The sequence below is a fragment of the Bos javanicus genome, chromosome 1 (assembly GCF_032452875.1).
Source record: "Bos javanicus breed banteng chromosome 1, ARS-OSU_banteng_1.0, whole genome shotgun sequence".
NCBI classification, from domain to species: domain Eukaryota; kingdom Metazoa; phylum Chordata; class Mammalia; order Artiodactyla; family Bovidae; genus Bos; species Bos javanicus.
In genome coordinates, this window is record NC_083868.1 from 100776283 (window position 1) to 100797785 (window position 21503).

The 21503-nt window shown below is 38.2% G+C and overlaps 1 long non-coding RNA gene across 1 annotated transcript; it reads right to left on the reverse strand.

The window, feature by feature from the left end:
• Positions 1-1127: 1127 nt before the first annotated feature.
• LOC133247711 (uncharacterized) lies at positions 1128-20124 on the reverse strand. Its single transcript, XR_009736471.1, has 2 exons — positions 19852-20124; positions 1128-1484 (listed from the first exon to the last, which is right to left on the reverse strand). It is a non-coding gene; the product is annotated as an uncharacterized LOC133247711 (long non-coding RNA).
• Between the last annotated feature and the right edge of the window lie 1379 nt (positions 20125-21503).

Consider the following 21503-nt stretch of genomic DNA (forward strand, 5'->3'; position numbering starts at 1 on the left):
GAGCTGAGAAGGGGCATTGTCCCTAAATTGGTGAGGCAACATATTTTCCTAATCCTCATATTGAGGATATTTGATCCAGAGGCCCCAAATAGTAGTTGGAGGCAGCTGTAGCAGTAGCAGGAGTTTGAGCAACCATTTGTAACTTAAAAGCTTTCATGTGGCTAGAAACAAATCCAGTTATACAGTTACAGATGCAGGGAGAAAACAGCAAAAACAAGTCAGAATTATTGTAATTAAGATAGTTGTCCACCATGGGGAACTAGTTAACGTCTCCCAAAGTGAGGCAACTGAGGCTTCAGGAGTATCCATGGCCCCAGTCATCTTGTTCATGTGTTTAGTAAAATGAGTAACATTCATGCTCATATCAGGTATATATGTACAGCATTGGGTATGAATAATGGCACACGTTCTTCCTTGCGCAGCTGCCAGAATATCTAAAACCAATCTGTTTTGTAAAACCACCTTTTTAATTTGTGCTTGTTCAGCATTAAGAGCTGAAATAGCCTTTTGAGAATCTTGTAATGCCTGTTGAGTAAAATTAGTCAAAGCATCCATTCGTAGCATAACATCTGTAGTTTCCAAAGACGGAACAAACACTGTAGCCAAATAATCATACCAGTGAAATACAGACCTTGCCCACTGAGTTTTAAGGTGGGGTAAATTAGCAGGCTTTTCTGGAAGCTCTGAAAATATAAAGCCGTGAGTAAAGGCTAGACCCAGGGTGCATCTCCCTATCCAACCAGGGGGAAGCCATGTCCATAGGTAAGAGCCACATAGCCAATAAGTCCTGTTTGGAGCAAGCCAGCGTGACTGGGATATCCAGTCCCAACTAGTGCCTGGCCAGATAAAGGGAGGACCTGAACTGGGGTTAGAAAACACGGGAATGATTACGTTGTATATTTCCTGAGGCAAAAATCCCAATTGTTTCCAATCATTGTAATTAAGTTGTTGGCTAACTTTTGGGGATGGCTCTGTTTGTTCCCAGCATATAGGGACAGAAGGTATTAAACGTCCTTTTTCAGGAGTTAGCCATATAACCTCATCTCTTATTTGATAAACGTCAGGTAAAAAACCATTAGATCTAGACCTATTTGCCTTATGTGTAGCAAAATAGCCATTGAACCAAAGACAATGTATAATTAAAATTAAAAGTCACATTATGTCCATAATTAAAGTACAAAGTGTTGCATCAGTCCATTTTAGGGTTGGTAGATGTCATCAGATGAAGAAGAGGCATCACATGTGATTGTTGTTGAAGGTATTTACAGACTTGGAGAAAGTCTTTTCCTTGAAGCAGAGATGTCCACCATGGGAAGCCTTCCACTGATGAAGAGGGGAGTGCTCCACAGACCCAGCAGTTAGACCGATTGTGGAATGCAGCATAGGAGTGAGGCCAGGACAGGAAGGCATTTTCTTGAGGACCAAATGGCAGACTCAGGATATTTGGAATCAGCAGAAGTAAGCTCACATAGGTTCAGGCCCATCTGAAAAGTACAAAGTCAGAGTATAGAAAGTAAAGACATAAAAAGATGTCACTTAGTCTTGGTCAGGGTGCCACCTCTTAACTTGAGTGTGATGTACCCACGAATCAATTCCTGGCACTTTGATAGTTGTGAGAGAAGAAAGAATAACCTGTTAAGGGCCTTCCCAGAGGGGCTCGAGGAATGGGCCCCCTGATCCCAATGTTTTTATGAGGACCTCAGTTCTTGGCCCAAATAGAGGCTTGTTTGACTCAGAAGCGGGGTCAGGAGTCATCTCCCAGAGTTCTGTTAATGACGGTTGAAAAGCTGAGAGCTGAGTTACATAACTAGTTAATTCCAAGGCTTCAGGGTCTATAACAATGTCTGTGCGTAAGAAAGGCCTTCCATTAGTACATTCAAAGGGGGACAGTCCCTCCTTTTTTGGGGGCAGTTTGAGCCCTCATTAAAGCTATGGGTAGGACTTTAATCCAATTGTCCTATGTCTCTTGAGTTAATTTGCACAAATGTCTTTTGATAATATCATTAGCTTTTTCAACCTTTCCTGAGGATTGGGGTCTCCAGGAACAGTGTAAGTGATATTTTATTCCTAGAGCTTTAGATACCCCCTGAGTTACAGCAGCTTTAAAGGCGGAGCCATTGACACTCTGAAGGCTCTGTGGCAGCCCAAACCTGGGGATAATTTTATGGATTAAAATCTTTATAACCTCCTTAGCTTGTTCACTATGACAGGGAAAAGCCTCAATCCATCCAGTAAAAGTATCTACCCAAACTTGTAAGCAAGAATATCCATTAGCTTTCAGCATATGAGTAAAATCAATATCCCAATCCTCTCCAGGATACTTCCCACTTCGTTGTAATCCAGATTTTGCTAGCTTTTCAGTCTTTGGGTTATTTTTCTGACAAACCTCACACCTTTTGATAATATTCTTTAAAGTTTTCAGTACATTTTTACCTTCAAACAAATGAGAAGCCATTTGGTAAATACTCTCTGTACCCAAATGAAAACTCTGATGAAAACCCTTAAGAATTTTCCACTGCACATTTTCAGAATTATTAATTGTCCATCCTCAGACTGTAACCACCCTTTATTAGTAATCTTTGCTCCTCGTTTCTCATATCTTTTTAATTCCTCCTCAGTATATTGTGGTTTTCCTGTTCCACAGGACCTATCCAGATCAAAGGTGTCTGCAATGAAGGGGTTTTGTAAAGTGCCGCTTTTTTGGCTTGACAGTCAGTCAGCTGATTACCTTCGGCTACTTTACTCCCATCCCTGCTGTTCCCTTTGCAATGTATAACAGCTACTTCTTTAGGACAATATATAGCAGTTAAAAGTCTCTCGATCTCTCTGAAATGCTTAATAGGTTCTCCTGTTGCTGTTTTAAAGTGTCTCTCTTTCCATATTGCAGCATGAGCATGTAAAGTCAAATAAGCATACTTAGAATCAGTGTATATATTTACCCGCTGCCCTTTGCTTAACTCTAGAGCTCGGGTCAGAGCCACAGGCTCCACTAACTGAGCACTGGTTCCCTGGGGGAGAGATTTTGCTTCCAAAACCTGTTCAGCAGTCACCAAGGCATAACCTGCTTTACACTTTCCATCCTGAACAAAAGAACTGCCATCTGTAAATATTTCCATGTCAGGATTGTCTAATGGGGTATCCATTAGATCTTCCCGAGCTGCATAGTTTAAAGTTAGGAATTGGGAATAATCTCGATCAGGTGTTTCATTTTTCTTCTCAGGAAGGAAAGTGGCAGGATTTAAATTTCCACAAACTTTAAGCTTAGTTACGTGTCCTTCTAACAACAATGACTGATATTTAAGAAGCCTACTGTCTGTCATCCAAATATTAACCTTAGAATTTAAGATTCCACTCACATCATGGGAAGTCAGTACAGTAAGGTTTCATCCATTAATTATTTTTAAAGCTTCAGGTGCTAATAAAGCTGTTGCCCCAATTACTCTTAGGCAGTGGGGCCACCCACGTGAAATTACATCTAATTCTTTGCTTAGATAAACAATAGGTTGCTGGTGAGGCCCTCAGAGTTGTGTCAAAACTCTCAAGGCCATACGTTTTCTTTCAGTGACAAACAAATTAAATTCTGACCCTGTGGGCAAGCTCAGAGCTGGAGCTTGCAGGAGAGCAGTCTGAAGAACCTTAAAAGCCTTTTGAGTTTCTGGAGACCAAACCAGTTTGTCATTTTGGGCCTGCTGAGTTTCAGCTATAAGTTTATATAAAGGCCGGGTAAGTTCCCCGTAACCGGAATCCAAATGCGACAGTAACCTGTGATTCCCAAAAATCCTCTCAATTGTCTTAAAGTCATAGGTAGGGGATGATTTAGTATAGGTTTAATTCTCTCAGGGCCTATGGCCCTAGTCCCTTCTGATATGATTAGGCCCAGGTATCTAATGGATTGTTGACAAAGCTGAGCCTTTTCTCTTGATGCCTTGTAACCACAGCCTGCCAGAAAGTTTAAGAAATCTTCTGAGGCTCACAAACAAGCTTCTTCTTTCTCAGCACAGAGCAAAATATCATCTACATATTGTAACACCACCGCTTCAGAGCTATTAAAGTTTTGTAGATCCCGTGACAAACTTTGTACAAATAAGTGAGGACTGTCATGAAATCCCTGGGCCAAAACTGTCCAGGTTAACTGAGAAGCTGGCTGCGTGGGGTCTTCAAAGGCAAATAAAAATTGACTTTCTTCCGCCAAAGGCACTGAATAGAAGGCATCTTTCAAATCAACTACTGAGAAATATTTGGCCCGTTCAGGAATTTCAGACAATAGAATGTAAGGATTAGGCACCACAGGGTGTAAAGGAACTACAGCCTCATTTATTATATGTAGATCTTGAACTAGTCTCCATTTACCATTTGATTTCTTTATACCCAAAATAGGAGTGTTGCAAGGACTGTTACAGGGAATTAATAGTCCCTACTCCTTTAAATTTTCAATGATGGGTTTTAACCCCTCCTTAACCTCAGGTTTCAGTGGATACTGCTTCTTATGTGGAAATAAGTGTGGGTCTTTGAGATTGACAACTACAGGAATAGCATTTTTTTTTCTACAGATTTTCCATCAGCCCATACTCTAGTATTTACATTTTGTTCAACTAAAGGGAGAGAAAGGGAGGGCTCCATATTTATGAAAACAGAGGCATGGACCTTGCTCAGTATATCCCTCCCCAAAAGGGGTGAGGGAGATTCTGGCACAATCAGCAACTTGTGTGAAAATAGCACAGAATCCCAGTTGCAAAATAAAGAATAACTGAAATAATATCTTTTGGCTCATCCAGACAGTCCCATTATGGAAGTGGATCGGGAAGAAAGTGGGCCAGGGGCTTCAGTAAGCACAGAGTAAGTTGCCCCAGTATCTAAAAGGAAATCGATGGATTAGCCCCCCACAATTATTAATGCCCAGGGTTCCTCAGGTGTAATTAGGACAGGAGCTTGTGTGGGGACCCCCAGGCACCTTCAGTCCTGATTGTCTTGAGAGTCCGACCCCGGAGACCTACACCTCTGGGGGCAGTCTCTCTTCCAGTGTGGTCCTTTGCAGACTGGATATGGAGCTGGGGGCGGCTTAGTTGTCTGAGGGCAATCCCGCTTGAGGTGCCCCTCCTTTCCACAGTAATAGCAAGCCCATCCCTTTTCACCTGGGTCCCTCTGGGCATCTTTCTCAGGCTGTTTTAAGAAAGTTTTTTCATAGCCATTGCAAAGGCTTCTGCCTTTTCCTTGTCTTTTTTTGCCTTTCTTTCTTTTCCTCATATTCCCTACCATAATAGAGTGTCTGAGCCAGTTGTAACAGAGTATCTAAAGACTGATTTGGTCCATATACCCGTTTTAATAGCTTACAGCGGATATCTGGAGCCGACCAAGTGAGAAATCTATCTTTTAAGATCACTTTTCCCTTGTTCCTTATAGAACCGGTCTAATTGTAAAACAGTATTATACTTAAGAGACCCTCCAACTGGCCACTGTGCACCTTCCTATCACATAGGAAGACCAGGTGTGTCTTCTTTAAGCCCTGGGGATCAAATCTGTCCCAGTTTTTCAGGATACAGTTCAAAGGAGTGAGGCTAGAATTGTTAGCTCCTGTCTGTAAGAGAAAAAAAGCGACCAGCACCATTTTTTCTACCGGAGGCATCCCTCCCTGCTCTAGATGGGGGTGTAGACAGACTTTACACCAAAAGCTTTTCCTTCCTGGTCGGACTTAGTCTGTCCCTTACCAATTCAGGCACCGTCCGCATCCCTCCTGGTTCTACCACCAAGACGGGTGGTGATGTACCAGGGGTAGACCTGATATCATCTCTACCTGACGTCCAGCTCTTCACCTTTAACCTTGCTTGCCTCTGATGCCACCCTGGGTGCAGAGTAACCTTCCAGAATGCCTCCCAAGCTAAGACTGCTGGGGGAAACATTCATCGCCTGAGTGCCTGTGCACGACCCTGAGTATTCCTGACCACAATAAGACTGTTACAAAGATAAAACTGAGATGTTCCTTCCAAGCATCACCACACCAGTATAAGAGCCTCCTCTGGTCCACTAAGAGCCAGCGTTACCAAAGGAAAAAACCCATTGCAGTCCCAATCTGAGTAACCTTTAACCTCAGAGAAGTTCTTGGAGCTAGAGCTCCATCTAGCTTCTGAACTTTTGATTCCTAGCGAGGTTAGGTGCTTTCTTGACTAGCAATCTAAGTTTGGGACCTAAGCCACAGTACACGGTAACAGTATAGATCACAAGTCCCTTGAAAGTCTATAATCCAATAGATTAAGTTAGTACTCCTAATTCCCAAGGAGTTACGGGAAGGTCAAAGAGACCGAAAAGTTTGACGGATGCTGGAAGCCAGCATGAGGAGCTCCGCCTGTGGCAAAGGTCATGAGGAAGGAGGCTCGGCATATGCAAAGGCAGGATCGAGCCTCAGGAGTCCTCCTGGAAATTCTCGAGCATCTAACCCCAAAACCAGAGTCTGCCTACTTTCTGCTTTGTGCTCTCACCTACACCTCTGACTTTATGGGGGGCTGTCCCCCACTACCTATCTCTGAAAGAAAAGTTAACTTACAGCTCCAGTTAATAATTCCTGGGTGTGACAGTGTTTCAACCTACAAACTCCTTTGGAAGTCCTCTAGCCTGCCTGAATAGGTTTTTCTGGCCACATGTGATTGTTCAGAGCCTCCCAACTGTGAGAGGCATGAGATGTTCTAAACTGTCTAAATACAGATTCCTTTGAGCAGTTAAAAGATTGATTAGAAATTGTATTGGTGAAGGGTTAGAAATTGTATTGGTGAAGGGTTTTTCACTTGTTGGGCCAATGTTTGCTGCTAAGTCTTCATATCCCTTACCTACTGTGTCCTTGGCAGTGTATTGATTGATATAATTGGTGTATAGAAATGTAAGTAGTAGCCTCAATGTTTGTAACCTTGGACCCTTGAGTTAATTCTTTTCTTGATTGAGCCCACCACACCTTTGCCCTATAGGAATGCAACTTTATCTAATGCTTTTGGAGGCTGGCGCCTAACTTTAGAATAATCATCTTTAGAGAAAAATAAGTTTCTTAAAATGTTAACAGGCCTCCTGGCCAGAAGATGATGTAAATCACCTAAACTTTTGCACATAATAAGTTTGAAAGCCTGGCTTCGATTAGGATCAGGGACTGCTGTCCTTGCATGACTCTACCCCTTCCCCCATTATCCTCTATGCACAACTTAAGGTATAAAACTACTTTGGAAAATAAAGTACACCTTTTTGTTCACCGAAATTTGGTCTCCCCATGTCGTTCTTTCTCTCACCTTCTGGCTGAATTTTTCCTCCGGGGCGGAGAAGCTCGTCAAGCCTACTAATTTTGCCTGGGCTTCTAAGATCTGACCAGGGAGGCCTTAGTGTCTCCTCTCCTTCGGGAGAATGGGAGGACGCCTGCGGCCTACGTAGGTAATGCAAAATTCCTTATTTTGGAATTTTATTAGCTTTCCTCGTAAACCAAGTTATTCAGCCTCTTTTCTCCACTGAATTTCCTCACTGCGCTATCCTTATTCTATTACTCTTTATGTCCTTAATTAACGTTTAATTAAGCAATTGTTTCCTGATTCTCACTGATGCCGTCCCTGCTTCGAATTCCCTGGATCCACCGGGGCTGGACCCCAGCAGACCGAGAAGGGAGAGTTCAGTCCACACACTTTGCCCATTTCTGGTCGGTTCCCAAAGGAGACATCGGGTGCCTCTTGGCATTGGCAGGTCAGTGTAAACCCCTGACAGGTTTCTGCCATAAGCTGTATGAGATCACCATGGAACTGCAAAGAAGGGCTCCTCACTTGCTTTGCACAGAGCATGTCATTCATTCACACAAGCACACCTTAGAGTTAGTAAAGCAAAGCAGAAAACGTGTTCGCTAAAGAACTAGAGCTCCAAGCATCCTTACCTTGTCCTGAAGGATCCCGGACAAGCCTCTGGGATGAAAAGTTGTTGTTGAATCATGCAAAGACGCTGGGATTCTTGGCCCCCGGAAGAGAACAATTCAATCCAGGGCCAGAGACGAGGCTTGATCGCTCAGAGCTTTTGTGTAATAAAGTTTTATTAAAGTATAAAGGAGATAGAGAAAGCTTCTGACATAGGCATCAGAAGTGGGCAGAAAGCATGCCCCTCTGCTAGTCTTCAGCTGGATGTTATATAGTCATTAGCAGTCTGTTAATGAAAGAAAGGAATATCTTAAAACTCAGAATGGCACCAGGCACCTCACCCATAAGATGCATTTTGGGATAATCTTGGCACCAAATGGTTCATTCTGGGCCATAAAATGATTAACTTGAATCTTGAAGAAGGGCAGATCACCATATAAATAGTCTTGTTTACATAGATTAGGGGAACAATATCTCAGTATAACATACTGGTTTATCAAGTAGGTTCTGAGCCAAGAGGCGGAACTGACTTGAAGATAGAGTTTGGGGTACATTAGCATAGCTTAAGACAAACTTTTCCATAAGAAAAAGGCATTGGTTATCCCTAGGTTTGAAAATAGTTAACTTCAGGTGAAACCAGGTGTTTTTATGACAACAAGAGAAACCTCCTTTTAAATTTGTATAGAGAAGGAAAAAAATATTGCTAGTTTGTTTCCTCCTGCACTTAAGAGAGATAAAAACGTCTGACACTTGCAGGCTATTTCCTCCGTTTGGAGACCCCTGGCCTTCCTGCCTGTTACCCTCTCAATATCAGATAGAGACTATAAAATAAAGACCATGAGAAAAGATAAGGAAGGACATTACATAATGATCAAGAGATCAATTCAATAAGAAGATATAACAATTATAAATACATACACATTCAACATAGGAACAACTCAATACATACGGCAAATGCTAACAACTATAAAAGAGGAAACTGTCCAGTATCCTTGCCTAGAGATTTCCACGGACAGAAGAGCCTGGTGGGCTACAGTTCATGGGGTGGGAAAGAGTCAGACACAACTATGTACATGCACAAACACATGCTTGAAAGTTGCCAACACAGTAGTTACATCAGTACCTGTCTTCACTAACTGAAGAAAATCTAAAGAGGATTTTTACTTTTAAGAAAAAAGCCATTATATATTAATATAGATCTTTTTTAAAAGCAAACTGGCCTGACTGGGATTTTTGGAAAGCTGGGCAACACCCTTTGCTTCAGACCATTTCAATTTAGCAAAAGTGTCAAAGGAATATTTTCAGAAAGCATTGGAAACCTGTGTTAGCTAACACTATGAGAGTAATCATTTTGCAATGCATACGACTATCAAATTAATAGCTTGCACACATTAAATATATACAATATTACATGTTAATTATATCTCTAAAAAAGCAGGGGAAAAAAGTTTTTTTATGCGTATTAACAGAAACCTACTCTGCTTAGAAGAGTGACTGGCACATAATTAGCTATGAATAACGCTTGAAAGTGAAAGTGAAGTCGCTCAGTCGTGTCCGACTCTTTGCGACCCATGAAGTGTAGCCTATCAGGCTCCTCTGTCCATGGGATTTTCCAGGCAAGAGTACTGGAGTGGATTGCCATTTATACAATGAAGAGAGATACTATTAAAGAACAGCAATGGTTTACATATTTTCAGTTATATCAGATATTAGGAAAGTTTCAGGTACAAATTTGGGGAATCATAGGTTTCAAAATCTACAAGATAAACAAGTCCTTGTTGTAAGCACATCACAAACACTTTAAGGAAACGTTATGACATAAATTGTTGTACATATGTAAGGTATAATATGTCCTCTAAGACACACAATGCTATGGATAGGCATACCTAAATGTCTATAGTGGCAGTTTATCAGAAAAGAGGGAGACGTAGAAGGAGAAAAGGGAAAAAGAAGAGAAAAGAGAAAGAAAAAAAAATGATCTGGAAAATGACTACTTCAGTGTCATTTTTTTTTTCTTCTAAATTTTAAAAAATCTTAGAGCATGTTTAGAAATCTTTAGCAAACTCACCATAATTCTAAAGAAAAATTACAAGAAGCATGGTAATCAACTGAGGAAATTATTCTGTAAAACTGTGCCAATATCTGGTTTAACTCTCTGCAAGGAAAAGACTCTGATGCTGGGAGGGATTGGGGGCAGGAGGAGAAGGGGACGACAGAGGATGAGATGGCTGGATGGCATCACTGACTCGATGGACGTGAGTCTGACTGAACTCCGGGAGTTGGTGATGGACAGGGAGGCCCGGCGTGCTGCGATTCATGGGGTCCCAAAGAGTCGGACACGACTGAGCGACTGAACTGAACTGAAGGACAAAAAGTTCAAAAAGTTTTCATACAACATTGTTTTCATATAACATTGTTTTATATAATCCTTTTAGCTTTTGTTTCAGTATCTATTTTGCCTTGGCTGATAAGTCTGATTAAATATAAAGCTCTCTAATTCCTTCAGTGAAGTTAAGGAGAAATTAGACTGAAAGTGCAAACAAGTCCAGCTGCAAAATATAAAAGTTGCTAATAAAGGCAAGTGTTTCTGTCTCCTCCCACCCCCAAACCTAATATCATTTCCATTAAACTTAATATTTAAAAAAACTTTTCTTATGTATTTGGTTATTTTTGATTATTTGAATAAAATAGCTTTTAGATCTTTTAAGCTGAAAAACTTCAAATATATTTTGTATAACCTTTTTATCTTTTTAATATATTATCATATTTGAATATTGCAGTATCTCTATCCTTGTGAGTTAGGCAAAACAGGACTTTTAATTCCGTTCTTAGAATAAAGAAATTGAGACTCAGAGAAAATTACATTATAACTTTAGTATACACAGCAGGTAGCTCCCAGAGATGGTAGGGAGGCGATCTTCCTATCTTACTTACTTAACCAAGCTTGCTTTATATTAACAAAATTCATTCTGATTTCCTTTATGAATGTAACTTAGCTCTCTCTGAACCCAGCAGGGGTCCTTTCTTTTGCCCCTGGGTAGTTGTAACTCATAATTACTATGTCATGTTTGCAGATTTCATATTTTAAACAGTTGAATGAAAATATACTTTTCATTTTAAATTTACTAACCTCTGGTATATGTCATAATAATTTTCAAAAGTTGTGAGCTTTCAATAATTTAACTATTGGAATATTTTCTCCATGTTCCCAGTTTTGCAACACTCTTCCAAGAAATATCAAATGTTGACTAAGTGTTGGACTTTGTTTTAGGCATAAGAGATATACTGGAGAGTAAGAAGTAACCCTCTCCTTTCTGTGGAAATCATGGCATAATTGGAAAAGCAAGCAATAATGAGATAAAAAGATATATTTTAAAACAATAAGAAGTATTCTGAAAAAAAGTAAGGAGGGGTAAAAGGGTAGGGTATTTTACTATAAGATACAAAGTGACAATGATACTACTAGAAAATAACCCTGGAAATTTGCGAGTTGCCACTGTTTATAACTTGGGAATTTTTGTCTAATCATAAATAAATTATCAATAATTGTATATGTAAGTCTCTACCTCCATCCCTTGGGCTTTCCTGATAGCTCAGTTGGTAAAAATCTGCCTGCAATACAGGAGACTCCAGTCCAATTGCTGGATTGGGAAGATCCGCTGGAGAAAGGATAGGCTACCCACTCCAATATTCTTGGGCTTTCCTTGTGGCTCAGCTGGTAAAGAATCTGCCTGCAATGCGGGAGACATGGGCTCAATCCCTGGGTTGGGAAGATCCCCTGGAGAAGGGAAAGACTACCCACTCCAGTATTCTGGCCTGGAGAATTCCATGGACTGTATAGTCCATGGGGTGTCAAAGAGTCAGATATGACTGAAAAACTTTCACTTTCACCCCTGTCCGAGGAATCAATTGATTAATTTGACTGTCCCTTTTTTGTAACCTACCAAGAAATGTTGGTGGAGAAGGCAATGGCACCCCGCTCCAGTATTCTTGCCTGGAGAATCCCAGGGACAGAGGAGCCTGGTGGGCTGCCGTCTATGGGGTCGCACAGAGTCGGACATGACTGAAGTGACTTAGCAGCAGCAGCAGCAAGAAATGCTGGGCTGGATGAATTGAAACTGGGATCAAGGTTGCCAGGAGAAATATCAATAACCTCAGATGTGCGGATGACATCACACTTATGGCACAAAGTGAAGAAAAACTAAAGAGCTTCTTGATGAAAGTGAAAGAAGAAATTGAAAAAGTTGGCTTGAAACTAAACATTCAGAAAATTAAGATCATGGCATCTGGTCCCATGTCTTCATGGCAAATAAATGGGGAAACAGTGGAAACAGTGTAAGACTTTATTTTTCTGGGCTCCAAAATCACTGCAGATTGTGACTGCAGCCATGAAATTAAAAGACGCTTATTCCTTGGAAGGAAAGTTATGACCAACCTAGACAGCATATTAAAAAGCAGAGACATTACTTTGCCAACAAAGGTCCATCTCGTCAAGGCTATGGTTTTTCCAGCAGTCATGTATGGATGTGAGAGTTGGACTATAAAGAAAGCTGAGTGCTGAATAGTTGATGCTTTTGAACTGTGGTGATGGAGAAGACTTTTGAGAATCCCTCGGACTGCAAGGAGATCCAACCAGTCCATCCTAAAGGAGACCAGTCCTGAGTATTCACTGGAAGGACTGATGTTGAAGCTGAAACTCCAATACTTTGGCCACCTGATGCGAAGAACTGACTCCTTAGAAAAGACCCTGATACTGGGAAAGATTGTAGTCAGGAGGAGAAAGGGATGACAGAGGATGAGATGGTTGGATGGCATCATCGACTCAATGGACATGAATTTGAGTAAACTCCAGGAGTTGGTGATGGACAGGGAGGCCTGGCGTGCTGCAATTCATGGGGTCACAAAGAGACACGACTGAGCGACTGAACTGAACTGTTCTTTTAAAATGCTGTTGTCCTTAATAAATTGGTGTCCTTAATATTAATAGTCTTTATTTTTTAGTCTAAACCTCTAATAGTTAAACCATAGCTCACAAACTTAGAATTTTAAAAGTAGGAATAGAACTAAACATAGACTTCCAAAGCAAAGAGTTAAGATATTGTATTTTGCTAATCAGGGCCATTTAGGCCTAAAGAAGTTTCTCAACACCTAAGGTGACTTGAAAATCCAGCTTTCTATTTCCTATTTTATTATCTTTTTGTATGCATTGTGTTGATATGATACACCTTATACATATCTATAATAATCTTACCTATATGATTCAATCTTAATGGGAAATATTAGAGATCCCCATACCCTCAAAAATCACCTTACATACTTAATGATGCCTAAGACAACCATGACTCATGAAAAATTCATAAATATTCCTTCTTAAATTTCAAAGTCCTGACAAGTGTGATATAATGAACATTATTTGTTATTTGTGCATTTTTTATGAATTAAGCTTATCATAAGCTTTTGAGGTCAGGATTTAATAGTGTGGAAAAATAAGAGCCTTATTAAAGAAACAAGGGATGATGGGCAGCCCTATGGAAAACTCAGAAAGCAAATGTTGCCAATTTTACAGTTTGGCTTAATAAACACAACCATGAGAGTTGAGATTCTCTCTGAACACTGAATCATTTTCTGTTCAGAGAAAATGTGGAGGTCATATCCTGTAGGACATCCTCATCTCCTGTTTGCAGTTCAAGCACTCCCTGTCCATTGCCTGAACTTAGTTTCTCATTCAGTCATGCTATTGCTATGCTCTGTGTATTCTTGTCCACTGCATGGATACCAGGTTAGTTTCTCAAGTTCAGATATAATTATATCATATTTTTCTCAAAAGCCTAAATTTTCCCTCCCTCTGTTATCTATGGGGAAAAAAAAAATCAGAATTTCTTACTGCCGGTCAAGATTTCCACAATCTAACCCTGCCTATGCCTTTTTTTCTCTTTATACTTTGTACCATGGTCTTTCTGTAGTCTCAAAGCACATGCTCTTTAAATATATTTTCAGAACAATCTTTAGAGGTAATTGTTTTATGGAACAAAAATAATCATGCTAAGGGGGTATATGGTTAAGAGAAATAAAAATGGGAAAGAAAAAATTATATAAGAAATGGCACATAAGTAGAATAGTGAAAGTGAGTCTCTCAGTCGTGCCCGACTCTTTGTGATCCCATGGATAGTCCATGAAAGTCTTCAGGCCAGAATACTGGAGTGAGTAGCCGTTCCCTTCTCCTGGGGATCTTCCCCACCCAGAGAGCGAACCCAGGTCTCCCAGTTCTCAGGAGGATTCTTTACCAGTTGCACCACCAGGGAAGCCCATAAGTAGAATAATGACTTTCATTATATCTAAAAAAAGATCTTTTCATAATAAACATGGATTATGTAGAATGATACACTGTGTTCAATGAAGATGTAGTTATGTTATGAAAAAAAAAAAAAAACAATCACAGCTCATAAGATGTGTTTCTGGACCTCCAAAGCTCCTGGCCCTCAAATGCTAAAATAAGATCCTAAATTTATTTTTAATCCTACCACTCAGGTGGATTAAAGCCCAGGAGGAGGGCATGACCTCCTCTCTGAGCCTCTGTTTATTCAGCAAATAAATTTTAAAATTGAGACATTTTAGCTATTATACAGAGAACTTAGCTACTTTGAACAGAGGAACTAAATGGGTAAACCTCAGTTTGGATTAAAGGTAGGAAAAAAATGTTTATAGAAAGTAGACTTTTAAGTTATAAAAGACTCAAGATGATTCAGAAAAGCATTATGAAAGGATGGAGAGAGTGGAATAGGAAGACGAAGAGGCCTTGTCACGGGCTAGGTCAGGGATATCATAACACATGTTATTAGAGATTTAATTCTGAAAGTGACTTTTCCCATCAAAATCATTTTTTTTTCTCACACCTTCATATTTTAATGTAAGTAACCCTTACAAATCAGAGCATGGATTTGAAAATTAGAATTATTAAACCCCAGGGATAACCCAATTATTCTTGGAATTGTCACAATATCTGGCAATAAATATTATTTTCTAGTATATTCAATGCTAACAAAAGGTTACACACACTACAGACTATAAAGCAATATGCACGAAAGAAGTTCTGCTAATTTTTCTGGAGAATACAATAGTGTAATTTGAATAGCATTTTTATACTTAACTCTCAGCTAGGATATCAAATTTAAGAAAAACATGAAAGAAAAACACTTTGAAATTAATTTTTCCATAACTGCATATTTCATTACCTTTAAGAATGCATCATCCAAGATATATACATTACTTGATAGTTTTGGTTTAAAAAAATTGTAGTTCAAACAACACCTTTTTATTTGTATTTTTCTAATAATAAATGACACATTTTATTCTTGATTTCATTATATCATTATATTCATTCGACCCTGCCAACCTGCTGTAATTGACACTTATATACTTTAACATTTATGGCATTCATCTCAGATGCAGCAGATACATCTTTATTTCTTGCTAAAGTGTAGAATTGTGATTTACTAAGACAAAATACTGTAAAATTCCCAGAATCCTTTTCCAAGCCTAAGTCCCATGCAAAATAAATTGATGTGGGACAAAAGCCTAGGTGCTAACAGTTAATTGAGTATTATAATCACAAGGAAATAAAAGTGAGGGACAAAAAGGACATAAAATGACAGAGAAATTAGAGCAAGTGCTTTTCTAAGCTAGCCACAGTTTCCAAATAAGCTCAGTTTCATAGGGCAGCTTTCATAGCTGCCCCTTGAATTATTGTGCCTGACATCATCTCATGGGGTATTAAGTGGTAGAGGAACGTATGTCTTATTTCTAGCCACAATCTCCTTCTTCCTTCCCCCTCCTACCCCATTTGATGACAGTTGGCATTATCTGCCTTGCACTTCCACAAGATCCTGTTACCAGGCCCTCTTCAGGTGACTGATGCAGAAGCCAGAGCCTTCTGCACAGTCTGCCAATGCATAGATACTTCAGTTTGTAGTTATTCAACCATTTTTGCCACCCATGAGGCCTAGGAATCAGTAGGAACAGCAGTGGCCGTTAGCTAACACCACAACAAATTTCTACTAAAGCCACATCAGAATCTGGAATAACACATGGACTGATTTTTGTAGAGACTCTTAACTTTTCCTACTATGTAAAAAAAAAAAAAAGAAAGGAAAAAAAATGCAAGGAGTGGGGAGGACTTCTTATAAAAAATCCCAGTGGTCTTTATATTATTCAAGGTTCTTAAGAAAAGCAGAACCAATACAATGTATAAATATATTAAGAGAGAGATTTATTTTATTTTGATTCAAACCATTTTGGGGATTGGCAAGACCAAAATCTGTAGGACTGGAGACTCAGGCAAGAATTAACATTGGAGCTGAAGTCTGAAGATAGTCTGCTGGCAGAGATTCTTCATGCATGGAGACTTCAGCCTTCAGTTGATTGGATGTAGCCTACCCAGATTATGGAGGGTAATCTGCTTTATTCAAAGGCTACTGATTTAAATGTTAATAACATCTGAAAAAAATACTATGACAGCAACATCTAGACTGGTGGTTGACTAAAAACTGGGTATGATGGCCTTGTCAAGTTGACACATCAAATTATCCATCACAATCACCTTAAATTAAATGTATAAAATGTGTGTCTGTATGGATATGTGACATGTGTATTCATATACATTAACTTTTCTTTCACATTTCACTGATCAGAAACATCTTTCTGAGGAACCTTCCTGAGATCTTTATGATTTGCGATCCAAATTTCAAAACAAAATGAAATTGTCCTCATTCTCCAGCCTCATATTTATTTTTTTGATATCTATTTGTGTCTGATGCCTAACCTCCTTCTTGTCCCTTTTAAAATTATTTCAAACTTAAACATGCCTTATTACCATTCTCCACTCTTGGAAGAAATAATTTTGAATATTCCAATGATCTTAATTCTCCTATATTTTTACCTTGCCAGTTTAAAAATTCCTCCAAGAATTATCAGTTAATTTAACAGCTGATCAATGAATTCAATAAAGTTGCAGGATATAAAATTAATATATAGAAACCCATTGCATTTTTATATAATAACAACAAACTATCAGAAAGAGAAAAAAATCCATTTATAATAACAGCAATGAAAACAAAATACTAAGGAATAAACCAACCTAGGGAGGTAAAAGGCCTATACTCAGAAAACTATAAGACACTAATGAAAGAAATTGAAGACAACACAAACGGATGGAAAAATATACTGTTAATGGATTGGAATAATTAATATTGTTAAAATACTACACTACTGAAGGCAATCTATAGATTCAATGCAATTCCTATCAAAATAACAATGGTAGTTCTCACAGAACTGGAAAGAATAATTCTAAAATTTATAGGAAAATACAAATGAACTAAACAGCCAAAACAGTGTTGAAAAAGAAAAACAAAGCTGGAGGTATCATATTCCCAGATTTGAAACTATTCTATAAAGCCAAATGTATTCAAAACAGTACAATACTGGCACAGAAACAGACACACAATCAATGGGTCAGAATAGAAAGGCCAGAAATGAACCCATACTTACATGGTTGATAAATCTATGATAAAGGAGGTGAGAATATACAATAAGAAAAAGGATAGCCACTTCAGGAAATGGTGCTGGGAAAACTGGAATGATACCATGCAAAAGAATAATATTGGACTACTCTCTTACACCATGCACAAAAAATAAATTAAAAATACAGATTTAAATATAGGTCTTGAAATAAAATTTGTAAAAGAAAACTGAGACAGTATTCTATTTAAAATAAATCTCAGTAATACTTTTTGGATAAGTTGCCTCACACAAAGGGAACCAAAGCAAAAACTTTCCAACAGCAAAGGAAACTATCCACAACATGAAACGGCCACCTACTGAATGGGAGAGCCTATGTGCAAATGATATATCTGAAAAGTGGCTAATACTGAAAATACACAAAGAACTCAACATAAACAAACAAAAAAACCCCACAAAGAGTCTAGTTAAAAATGGGCAGTGTATCTGAATATACATTTTTCCATGAAAGATGTTCAGATGGCCAACAGGCACATGAAAATGTTCTCAACATCAATAATCATCAGGGAATCGCTAGTCAAAGTAACAAAAAGATATCATCTCACCTCTATAAGAATGGCTGTTCTCAAAAAGAAAATAAATAAAAAGTGTTGTTGAGGATGTAGAGAAAAGGGCATCCTTGTGAGCTGTTGGTGGGAATGTAAACTGGTGCAGCCACTACAGAAAACATTATGGAGACTACTCAAAAATTAAAAATAAACTACAAAATGATGCAGCAATTCTTCCTGGGTATTTACATGAAAAAAATTTTTTTTAATTAGAAAACATATATGCATTCTCTGTTTATTGCAGTATTATTTATAATAGCCAAGATAAGAAGCAATTTAAGTGCCTATAAATAGATGAATAGATAAAGAAGATGTGGCAAATATATGCAATGAAATATTACTCAGTCATTAAAAAAGGAATGTAATCTTGCCACTTGTGACATGGATGGACCTAGACGATATTGTGATAAGTGAAAGATAAAGATAAATATTGATGAATTTACATGTGAGTGGAATCTAAAAATCAAAACAAATGAAGAAACAGCAAAACAGAAACAGAGTTGTAAATAAAGAGATGAATTTGTTTCTAGTGGGGAGGAGGGTGGGCAGAGGGAAGAACTAGGAAAAAAAATTGTTAATGAATAAAAATAAGAGTAATACAAAGTTCCTGTATTAAATTGGTGAGATAAAGACATTATGATTCCCCTTTTTTTGTTTTTTTAACTTTAAACTTTTTCAGTACAAATACTTTGTAATATAATTTTAATTTTTTGTAAATACTTTGTAAATATAAAATCTATTAGATACATAGAAGACTGGATAGCTATACTTTGCCAATATATTGATACTCTCTGAGTAATTTTTTTACCTTTATTTCTTCTTTAACTTCAATACATTCACTATTCTGCATGCTATGGTAATCACTCCCAGGTTTTCCTTTAAAATTATGACAAATGCATATGTCTTTAAACAATATGGTGTTTAGTTTTTATTGGATTTGCTTTTATATAATTGGAACCACATGTTTTTCTGCAGCTTTTGCTCAATATTAATGCTTTACAAAATGCACAGTATTGATACAAGTAGCTGTATTTCATATATTTCCCCTTCTTTTAAAATTCATCTTAAATATAGAGAAAAAGAAACAACTCTGATGAAACTAGGAGACAATATTAAGTCTACATTACCATGTATGAAGACTGAAAATAATTGGAAGAATAAATAATGTTGTAGAAATGAGGAAGGTTTTGTTCATGCCTGCAGAAGAACATACTTCTGAGCAGTAGGTTAATAAAAAACTCATGTAGCCCTTCAAAGTTGGAAAAACATGTAACAAAAGGTGAGTGTGCGTGAAGAATGAAAGGACTGAAAAACAAGAGAGTTGTATTCACCTCTGTTTATAGATAAGTTAGACCTGAAGACTGATTCTAATTGATTGTATTCTATTTTGAAGGAAACAAGTATAGTCTCTAAGTCAGAACTTGGGAATCCTGTCACAGATAAGGACTGGAATAATGTGCCAAATGAAAATATGCCCATACCATGAAAGTGCCCCATCCAATCCCTGAATTCTAGGTTGTAGGCATTTCTATCCCAGGTAGGTAACAATAACCATCATTCTCTGGAAAAACTTAACTGGCCTACAGAAGCAGTGTGCCTCAGAAGAAACAACACAATTCCTTTTTAAATGTAAAACTGGAGGCCTCCCAACTGTTCAAAATCCCACATGAAATCTCCAAAGCTGATAAAAACCTACTTAGACCACTTAGAAATTAAAATCACATATTCAACCCTATATTAATATTCTGTTAACTATTGAAGTCAGCTTTTCAGAAACTGGGGAAAGGGGAAGAAAACATACTACTTAATTCCCTGGACAGTCTCCTTTGCTTACATTTTTTTGTTCCCCTTTTTTAACTCACCTTAATTTTAAAACCAGTATGCTGACTTGGCCAGCTGTTAGGCAGTTAGAGTAGGGAAAAAGGTTCCAAAATGGCAGTCAGAGGAAGCGGCAGTTAGGAGATCACACGCAGAGGGTGAACAAAGAAAAAAAAGAGAGAGAGAGAGACAGAAAACCATGTATCTGAGTGAAGACTTCAGGCAGGAAAATGCACCCAAGATGCACCCTTCCACAGTTGGTCTTGGGCATATGCCCTATTTGCCAAGGGCTGAATCAGTCAGGCCCCATTGCCCACCCAGGGAGAAAACAAAGGATTAAAAAAGGGAAGCCAAACTAGGAGGCAACCACTCCTTTGGGGGTTGATCCATTCTCATGTCTTCAGAGTGCACCACTTACTGCTTGCTCAATAAATCATGCCTGCTTGAGCTATCCTGGTCTTTCATGTCAGTTCTCTGCTGTGACAATACAAAACCCAGGAAAAAGAACCAACTCAACATCTACTAATATAAACAGGATTATGGTGATGCTGGCAGGTGAAGGCTGACTGAGTAACATTTTCCTACAAGACATTCCAGTCAACTCTTAAAGGCTTCATTCAGATGTAATACATAAAGAAGCATCATCAGATATTTGTAAAGAACTTCCAACATGAAGGGCAAAGAGCCCAACAAGGAGAATTAAAGAGACTTATAAAAGCAGAGAAAGTGTAACGAGCAGAAGGAGTTATCATTCATTTAATAATGAATAGGAAAACAAGAATAAGATGCTACATAGTAGGAAGAACAGAATGAGGCTGAGTCACATGGACACACACACACACACACACACCTCATTTACAGTAATTATTTAAATGCTGAAAAGAATCAGTGAAGGCGTTTGAAGATAAAATTGAAGAAATTTATTAGATTGATTTTCAAAGTAAAAGCAAGGGAAGTCTCAGATGACAGGCAAACAGTAGCACTACAGAGAATGTTCCAAATGGCAGCCAAGGCATGCAGGGTCCTAGTGTTTCAGAAAAGACCATATACTGGACGATTTCTTAAAAAGTTTGGGATAGGTGAAATTAGATATATTGTAGATTTTCCAATGTTATTAGACAGGGATAACTTAATAATGGGTTTAAATAAATTAAGCAAAGAGAATTATCCATGCCAAAAAGAACACAAAGTTGCACAAGAAAGATAATTTAATCCTAATACACTTCTTGGATTTATAGTGAGAAGTTATTCATAAAGGCATATACAATATTTACAAAGGACATACAAGCACTGCTAGAAGTTGTGTTTGAACTATTTTGGGAGTATGGTTAGAAGGTAGACAGTGGTGGAAGGAAGTAACTTTTTCATCTCCTGTAACTGGAAGTTAAAGAACAATTTGTGTAACTTTTTGGTAGAAATATATAGAAAGTATCAGAAGAAATGCATAATAGTTAAAAGTGATAGTCTTTTTTTAAATGAGGCAGTGATGGAAAGGGGAAAGTCACAGAAAATATTTTTTTTAACTTTTTAAAATATTTCGGCACATTTTGCTTGTATTCACTCACTCCTTTCAGATTAAAAATTAATTAAAGATGAAAACATCATAGGCTTTTCAAAAGAATTTTGGAAAAGAAGATCAACAACATTACTCAAACATAAAACTGCTACCATAGTCATGGATTTCTTCCCATGGTCT